This window comes from Panicum virgatum, chromosome 9K (genome assembly GCF_016808335.1).
Source record: "Panicum virgatum strain AP13 chromosome 9K, P.virgatum_v5, whole genome shotgun sequence".
In the NCBI taxonomy this organism is placed as follows: Eukaryota; Viridiplantae; Streptophyta; class Magnoliopsida; order Poales; family Poaceae; genus Panicum; species Panicum virgatum.
In genome coordinates, this window is record NC_053144.1 from 11,893,116 (window position 1) to 11,903,140 (window position 10,025).

A 10,025-nucleotide genomic window follows, 5' to 3' on the forward strand; every position below is an offset into this window, starting at 1 on the left:
GGCTATCTATCCAACAAATCCGGTCACTTTTCATCCACTAAACGTCTTGTGACCAGTAAAATGCAAAAGCACTATTTTATACCTTTGCCTTGAGCCCGAGCTTTGCTCATCATCTCCAAAACTCCACACGTTCACAACCAAATCTCTTTCATCCGTGGATCAACCTATTCTCATCATCTCAAATGAAATCGTTAATCCACAAACCGTTGTCATTAATTACCAAAACTCGAATTAGGGGCCTAGATGCTTTCAAGTGGGATGATGGCGGGTGATGGAATGTATGTCGCCTTCGGGTTCTCTGGGAGTTCGCCGTGAGGGACCCATTCACCCGGGTTTTGGCAGGCGTGGTTCAGACGTCGGGGTAATGATGGGAACAGTTGACATATGTGGTCCGGCGTGGCTGCACGTGTCGTGTGAGTTAGGTCCATCTTGCAAGGTTAAATCGGATCGATTCGCCGTCTCTCTCGGTTAAGAGAACCTTGGTCACTTTGTCACATCGTAGTAAAGGTATGAGATAAGAATGGAAAGGTGAGCATATGAGATGTCTGTGGTTTTTCTGAAAAGATAATGTGATGAATCATGCGTGCTCTAGATGTTCAGGCAAATCTAGTTGGTACTTGATAAATTTAAATTGAGCTAAAATATTGAAAGTATGGATTCTATTTTTAGTAGCCTTTCAGCAAAAGAACTCCAGAGCCAAAAAACTTTGCATGTCTAGATAATGGACTAAGTATACCCTTAGTCGGGTAAGCCTTGCTGAGTATTAGTATACTCAGGGTTTGTTGTCACCCTGTTTTCAGGTAACTGCTGCTGGTTGGAGATAACCAGGATTCACATCGGTGGGCTCGATGTGACGTCCTCACGTCATAGTAGTTATCGTTGTTTTCTAAACTAAACTTCTATTTATTTTCCGCTACATTTTGAACTTTGATATTTTACATAAACTTGTTTGTAAAACTCCACATTGTAAATTAACTTTGAGGACCTTTGTCTGCTTGTAATCATCTGTGCTCGTCTTTGTGCAGACTTCCAGTGTTTTTCGATCCTTAACCCGACAGATGACCGGATTATACCATTTTAAGTGCGTGGTAACTTGATTAAGCATTAAGATGATAATTAGCGCACTTAAGCCGGTTTAATTTGGGCGGTTCTATCACACAAGTGGGACCCATAGTTGGGTAGTTGATATACAGGATGAGTATAGAGTATGAACGAGTGCAGAAAAACTAGATGTAGAGAAGAGAATATTGATGACTAGGACAGAATATTTCTTTTAGAAGATGAATTTAGAGTATGACGAGTGCAGATAGTCTGAGAAAAAGCTCAAGCCTCTACCGGGCAGTACCATGTCTGGAGCTCGACACGTCGACACGTGGGTGCTACTAGCGAGTCTGCGACGAAAGCCAGTGCCGGCCCTAGGGGTAGGGCAGCATGTGCGACAGCCGAGGGCCCAAGTCAGGTGGGGGCCCAAGGCCGGGTATGTATATGTACTCCCTTTGTATTGGTAAAGGAAATCGTTTTAAGTTCGTTTTAAGTTGAACATTTTAAATTTTGACTATAAATAATTTTTCTGGATTGAGTTTGAAAATATAAAAGTGATATATATAAGTACCTTCATCTTGAAATGCAATTTCGTAAAAGTATATATTTACTATATTTTATAATTTTTTATAACAAAAAGATAGTGGTCAATATTATTTTTGAGACCGTGTTTATGTCCAAAATGACTTCCTTTACCAGGAAGTATCTCTATAAGACGAAAGCCAGACCCTACAAACAGGCCAAAATTGACAGTTCGCAATGCCACGTCGCTCTTATTTCTCCACCGTTCGATTCTAATCTGGCGGTTAGAATGGGCTATCGCGAAGTGTCTCGAGCCCGCATGATCCCCACGCCGTCGCTCCGGCGCCGCCACTATCATCCTGACGGCTGGCGGCGTGCTACCCAGTAACCACGGCTGCTCTCAGAGGATGCGCAAACGAGATCTCCTCCTACCGGCGCGCTACCCACCATTGCTCCCGGAGGTTGCGCAAACGGATGCGTTCGCGAGCTCCAAGAGGGGCGAGGCTGCTCTGTCTGCCCGCCGGCCGGGAACAAATAGCGATCAGGGATCCCGCCGTTGTCCGCCTGACGGGCAACCCACCGATGTCGTCCTCCTAGCCCCGACTCCCTTCCCCTTGCGGCCTTGCCACAGCCGCCACGTCGCCCCCCATCTCACGCCACCTCCAATTCGGCGGCACCGGGGCTATCGTCGCAAGTCACCTGCCTCTTCTCTCCCCTCCCAGACATCCCCCTCTACTTTGACGTGGGTAGTGCCAGGAGCCCAGGACATAGCAGTCCAGGCGTTGGAGCTGCGAGGCCCACGAATGGCATATTCGTACGCCGCCGCCCGTCCCGAAGCTCCTCTGCCCCTCCACTGTTGCCACGGAGCCGTCGTCCATCTACAGCTCGCGCGAGCTGCAAAACGATGCCACGGTGCTGCGATTAACAGCTCCCCCTAGATGTACATCGACGCAATGCCAGCGTGAGCAGCAGCTTCAGCCATGGCTTCCAGCATTCGTGCTGGTCAAGCCATTACCTCCACTGTCTGCAAGGTGTTCGACAAAATGTGCGTGAAGCTTCCCGTTTGTCGCAGTCCTATTCTATGACACCAAAATTAGTGTTCAGATTGGTTTACATGATTGAAAGCTTACCAATTCTTAGCCCATGCATTCTTATCCGTTGGTGCTCTACTCCGGTGCCACCAGCGAGTTTGGGAGCTGTTGTACAGGAGTCCAGGCTTGGATCTTCGTCGCCCTTCTGGTGATGTTGCTCCTGCCCTTTTGCTTCAAGGATGCGGGAGGTGCTGTGGGTGCTGTGGAAGGTGGCTGGCTGGATCTGCCTCGGTCTTCCCTCGGCGGCGGGGTCCGTCGATGGCGAGCTCAGATCCTGGAGCAGGATGGGTCGAGGCGCGGCCTCGGTCGATGGGCGACCGCCGATGGCTTCATCCCGCCGTTCGCAACGGGTGTCTTCTTCGACTCCTTTCAAAGCCTGTGGGCGATGGGACTTTTCCTGCTCAAGGTGTTGCCCGGCGTCTTCTTCGGTGGCGGCGGCCGGCGACGAGGACGACGAGTGCCTTCGGCTTGCTCTGGATCCAGGGACTTCAGTGTAATTTTTATTTTCTGTCGGGTCCTTAGTGCAGTTCGGCTGGGGCAGCTGTTCCTGTATCCCCCCGTACGTCTCTATATTTGTATGCGTACTTGTATGCTTTCCTTATCTAAAAATACAGATACGTATCACTAACGCTGCATTTGATAAAATAAGAAGCTGCAGTATAACAACTTCAATTTAAGGCTACCACATTATTCATCACTATTGATACCACTACCATGAGATTCTAGCATCTGTCTTCTTATATATCTGTTCTGCAAATGATGTCCACAAAAGTCTACTTTTTGCAACCATTTTTGGAGTTTAGGATCATTATCCTCATTTGCGCCATTTTTCGGTTTATTGTGCAAATCTTCCCTCCTGAACAGAAAGTACCTATTGGACCTCTTATTATGGGATGCAAGAGTTGGAGTTCTATACCTCATTGATGGTAGTATGTTGAAAGAGCAAAAGATGTTTCTTAATGCACAATGAATGGCTGCGGAAGTTGCCCAAAAAAGTTACATTAACATGCTATGAATCAAGCTTATTGGCATGTAATCTTTGATGAACTGCGGGTTCTTCTTTTAATTTGTAGCAGCACCATTAAGACATCATTCAGCAGGCAAAAGTTTTTACTATCTAAGCACCATAAGGCGTTCAAAGCATTGATGTTCCAAGCTACCTTACAAAATAATCTTGTAAACCCGTAAGGCCCAGAAGCCCGTTCAGGCGCAGAGCTCCTCTACTTCTAGAGAGATGCCTGCTCACAGTTTCTGGCGCCTACACAGCATGCGCTCGGCCTCCCGCACGTGCTCTTCGTGCCTACCTCCACTGTTGTTCCGTCTAGCTGAGCTCTCCTATTAATGGTGCTGGAGGACGACGTTCAGAAGTACAGAGTACGCAGGCAATGCAAGAAATGCAACTGCCTATGTTATTGCAGCACGCTGAGGATATGGCCCTGTGCTCCTGCTTCAGCTGGTGTATGTCCTTCTGAATCTGGTGTTTCCTAGGAAATGGCCATGGAGAGCAGCTAGCCCCACATACTCCTCTATATCTCTATCACTGCTTGTCAGACGTGCACATCTTCTTAATATCCAACACAAATAATTCAGCATTTGCTATTCCACCAGAGCATGTGTTCATTGGTTTCAGGAATTACGTGATAGATACCACTGCTATCTTTGGGATGTTTTTCTGGAAGTTGTTTCCAAGTTTTTCTTTGCCAACCCAACTGCCATATATAGGTTTAGCCATGATGAATAATATAATACCACGAATAGGATCTTCAGTTGAACAAGAGTTCAACAAACTTACTGTATCTTTGGTTGGACCGCACCATCCAAGATCATCCACACATGATGCATGCAACCAAACACATCCTGGTAGTCTCAAACCAACATTGGGGTTGGGGTCATAAGGCGCGGCACCTCAGGCGCCACGACCACGGCGTCGAAGTCGAACAGCTCCTGCGGCCGATGACGGGCCGGCGCGTCCCGCACGGCCGGGTAGTGCCCCGGCACGGCGTCAAGCCGCAGCAACACGGCTATGAACACCTCCGAGAACTGGTCCTGCTCACGCTCATCGCCGTGGACGGCATCCACAGTCCCCTGCTGCCGGAGCAGCCGCTTCAGCCGCGTCGCCTCGGCGTCAGCTGCGCGCACGGCCGTGACGTGCCGTCGGACCTGGTGCCCGCGGAAGGCCGCCTGTATCTTGGCGGCGGCGGCCCCTCCTCTCGAGCCCCCTCCTCCGGTAGGGACGTGATGGGGATTTGTTCGGTGGCCTTGGGCACGGCAGGTTTGTGGACCAGCTTGGGGTTGGAATCGACGACGGTGAAGACTGATTGGGAGGTGGAGCCGTAGTGTTAGGATCCCATGGGGACGTGGAACTGGGAGTGAGCGCAGCTTTAGATTAGGCGAGCAAGGAGAGTGCGCTCTCTCTGCAGCTTGTGCTGTTTACTTTGGCCGCCGATATCTGGAATCGTTGTTGAGTCCATGGCGCCCCACCTGTTTCCTCTGCGTGCTGAGGTCAGGATGTGCTTTCCGCACCTGCATTTTCCTCTTTCGCTGGCTGCTGTAAACGCTCATTGCTGCTATGCGCACAGCCGCACACCACTTTTGGCTACGGAACAGGCATTTCAATGGTGCATCCGTTCCGTTCAATGGCTGGAACAGAGTTTACCGAAAAAGATAGGAAAAGCTATATCTCACTTGAGTGATTTGTGGTACTCTCTCACTCGATTTTTGTGTCCGTTGGATTTGCTATGGAGTGGATTTGCTATGGAGTGGCTCAAATCTATTCCTTTCCCCACTTCATTTTATCTGACATGCGGCCCCTCCTGAACGAGTTTTTTTTTTTTGGAATCGCGCCTTCTTCCTCTGGAAGTTTCAGTTCATTCTCTTTCCCCTTCGTCTTCATTTCTCCCCTTCCGCTTTCTCCAGATAGGCAATTCTAGGGTTCCCCTTCCTGGTCTCTTCTTTCCCTTTATTCATCTGTATTATCTATTCTGCATGTCAATTTGCTTGTGTTTGAGATTCAATTAGGTTGCTTTCATCTGTTGTTTGCAATTTTCTCGATGATTTTGACTGTGATCCTGGTGTGGCCGCCGCTTTGCATCTGACTGAATTTTGCTCCTTCGCAGACGCCGCCGTTTCCTTCCGACCCGGCATCCTGGTGCGGCACTGCTCTCTCTCTCTCTCTCTCTCTCTCTCTCTCTCTCTCTCTCTCTCTCTCTCTCTCTGCTGGAGCGCGCATAGCCACAACGACCACAGGCGGCGCGCGTCGGAGGCCCTGCATCTGGCCACCGAGTCGGAGGCCGAGAACGAGGCGGCGCTGAGGAGGGAGCGGTGCCGGGGCGTGGTGCTGCTGCCGCTCGTGCTCTACGGGGGCTCCCCCATCTCGGACGCGCACCTCCCAGACTCCAGCCGTGTGCTTCCATTCTCTCTCTCTCTCTCTCTCTCTGGGTATGTGGCACGGATAGAGCTTGGTCATCAGATAGTATGCCGTGACCGCTGCCTGATCTCCCAGACCACTACCATTTCCACCACTGATCTATCTTCAATTATGTAGTCCATATGAGCTTTGTTTCTTCAGAGATTCCATCGAGCAGGATAGTACTTTTTTTTTTGAATTAGAGCAGGATAGTACTTGAGGACAGACACAATACACACACACTGCCTTACATGCTGGCATGTTGTGACATAGCTTTTCGTCTTTGTTATTGCTCTGATTGCATTATTTTACTTGTTCTAGCGTAGTGATTCTTTTTGCTTGTTGATTTATGTTAATTTTCTTTCATTTTATATTTACTGCCAGGTGTTAGTATATCCAGCAATTCCATGAATGATCCATCCTGTTTTTCGTCTCATACAGTTAGTTTTAATTAATTTTACATCTGAGCTCATGTTGTCACTTTAATTAATTGGGACTGTCATTATTATATCATGTACCTGTGATTACGGTTGTAATTCCATCTTATTCTTGAGAACTTCTTATCTTCTCCATTAGTACTGTCAGTTACACATGTAGTGAATGTAGTTATCTGGATTGACAGAGTATTTCTCTAAAGTGGTATACATAAATTTCTGATTTTTTGTAACCCAAAGTCATGTTCATAGTACTGTCATGTTCATAACTGTCAGTAATGTAGTCTCTTTTTTTTAAACTATTATGTAGTCTCATTTAGCAGCAATAAAATTTTGCATATTTGCAATGAATTAGATATATTCTGTGATTTTTTTGCCTCTTATGATGTCTTTGTGGGATCTGTTTAGTTTTCTAGCTTGTTAAGTCAATGATATTGTAGCGCGATCATTTTTTATTTTATTGACAGTGCATTTCATTGTAAATTACAGTGTTCATAGTACTGTAACCTTAATATATTTGGGGTGTAAGTAGATGTAATATTTTTCTTTAGCAAGAGTGCCCATAATTTTTAATTTTGATTTGTTAGTATATCTTTGTCATTTGACGGGTTACTCACTGTTTATTTTGATTTTGATTTGTTAATTTGTCTTTGGCATCTGACGGGTTACTCACTATCCCCATTTTTTTTTGAAATTTTGGAATCCATAGAATTATTTTGATTTTGATTTGTTAATTTGTCTTTGGCATTTGACGGGTTACTCATTGTCCCCAATTTTTTTTTGAAATTTTGGAATCTATAGAAATATTTTGATTTTGATTTGTTATTTTCTCTTTGGCATTTGATAGGTTACTCACTGCCCCCAATTTGTTTTTGAAAATTTGGAACCCATAGAAATATTTTGATTTTGATTTGTTATTTTCTCTTTGGCATTTGATGGGTTACTCACTGTTCCAAATTTTTTTGAAATTTTGGAATGCATAGAAATATTTTGATTCTGATTTGTTAATTTGTCTTTTGCATTAGATGGGTTAGTAACTGTGCCCACAAAAAAATTGATGGGTTCATTCTCTGAATTTTCTATTTTCTCTTCATATTTGTTGCTTGAACAATGCAGTCTTAGTTTAATGATAGTTCATTTCATTATAAATTACAGTACTCTTAGCACTGTCATTTATGTTGATTTTGGGTGTAATTTCTCCTTTTTTGTTATTATGATTTTGGCATTTGTGGGTTTACATATTGGTCCCAAAAAAATTTGAGTATTTGTAATCCATAGAAATATTTTGAGAATTTTGCTTGCTTTTTGTATTTTTATTCTTCATTTTCTTGTTTTCATTAATTAGTTTATTTTTTGTTATGTTTTTGTTGCCGTTTATTTCAGATCTGATGGTTGCAAAATTTAGGTGAGAAAGTCTCTTGTTTCACTCGGTTTCTTATTTTGACCTCATCTAGGTGAAAGAAAGGAATAAATCACCTGAGTGTTGGAGTGCCTCAAATCACTCGAGTTAGACATAGACGAACCCAAAAAGATGGCAGGGCTAAAAGCAATAACCAAAATAGTCCAGTTAGTAATATATGGCTAATAGAGAATAATATATTTTGTACCCAAACAACTTTGTACATTTGGAAACCAGCGGCCAGCTCCCCAACACGCGTTCCAGGACTTAGGCTAAAAAATTTAGAGAAGGAGGGGTGATATTTAGAGCTATGCTTTAGAGTCCCATTCAACGACGTAAATAATTTTCAACTGCTCGTTCGATAATTGTTCTTAAAAGACGTTTCAACAGCTCGTTCGAAAATTGTTCTTAAAAGAAGATAAGCATTGTGTCGCTCTTGTTTTTCTTCTCTTCGTAGCAGATGACATAGTGATATGAACCGAACTTTAGAGAAAGAGCTAGTAGGAAACACAACATTCATATATCATTGGGATACATAATATTGTAATAGATCCACATAGGATTTCTCAATTGCAGTTTGCTGTTATAAATGTAATGCTTCTATCTACTTAAACTATAACCACAAAATGAAATGTAATTTAACCAACACATTGTCAATGTTGATGACAAGCTGGCTAACTGGATCATGAGATAGCCTGGGTGGGCGCGGCAATGCCGCGCCTATGTAAATTAATAGCCCACCCTGGATCAGGCCTCTCATAGGGCCACGTCGCATGTAAATTAATAGCCGTCAGATCTGATTTGGATGGCTCGAATTTATGAAATGTGTAGCGTTTATCAGTAGTAACTATCAGCCGCATACCGACGAAAATACTAGAGTCATCGAGAACCTCACGCCGCTTTGACTCCCGCGCCAAAATAACGAATAAATTCTCCACTAGCAGCACGCTTCATCTTCTCTGCCCTTTATTCCCAACTCTTTGGCTCCTTGCATCACACTATCGACTAACTAGAAATCAGAAGAATCAACAAGATAATCCTTTCTATTTTGATCGTTCTTCTTTGTTTCCGTGATTAGCGATAGAGAATTAGATCCGGCGTGGCAGCGAGTGCAGGATGAGCCACGTCGACCCGCCGGAACAGTCTAAAGATCTTCCATCGGTCAGAGAATTTTTTTCTTTTCCTACACAGTCCTGAAGCTTCGCCACATTAATGTCTAGACTTCTGGTGACCCCAAGCTTCGTCACATAAAAACTCGATTCCATAAAGACTCGATTCCTTACCAAAATGCACCATGCTACCCAAGTTGGCGCATCGGACGCGCATCAGGCACGAAGCCCTCGACGTAGGGTAGGCATGGGAGGAGGCGGAAGAGGTCAGTGCTGCAAGTGGCGCTGTTGCCGCTGCCGCCCTGCGCGTCCACACCGGCGACACAAACCACCAGCAGCACCGCGACGCTTAACGCAGGAACCGGCGCCATTGGTGCTCGCTAGCTGATCCTTAAAGAAAAAATAACTATGGATTATGGTGGACGGCTCAAACCTACAGCAACACAAGGTGCAATTCACTTTCTTCAACAGTTTAAAGCCAGACTCATGATCTTCAACCAACATCCGTAGATGAATATGACAACAGATTGGTCATGGGATTTCGTTGCTACCTTACTCACTACCTCTAATATACTTTGCTTCCTCTTTTATGAGCACAAATAATAACCTTTGAAGATTCAATTTATATTTACCACAATTTTCTACTAAATATGTAACTTCATCAAGGTATCATGTACTATTTGCACACACTAAGGCCTCCTCCAACAAGGGGAGATATCGCTGGCTTGAGCTGAGCTGGAGGAGAGAGGAATCATAAAAATTGTTGCATCAGCTCTTATCTCACCGCTAACTTATAGCATGTTTGCCAAAGGTATGTGAGAGTAGAAACACAAAACGAGGACAGAGAAGAACGTCTTTTTAGTTTTTTATTGTTTAACGGCTCCTGCTCGATTGGCGATTTCGTCTACACCGATGGAGGTGGCCTAAAAATCCATCAATCATATAAATATAATTTGCCACTAATATGTTAAATATGTATAACTCTCAACTCGCTGGAGGGCGTGGCCGCGCCAGGTTTCTAAT

At 44.8% G+C, this 10,025-nt stretch overlaps 1 pseudogene; it reads right to left on the reverse strand.

The window, feature by feature from the left end:
* Positions 1-4,239: 4,239 nt before the first annotated feature.
* Positions 4,240-5,005, reverse strand: LOC120648328 (annotated as a pseudogene).
* Positions 5,006-10,025: the final 5,020 nt, after the last annotated feature.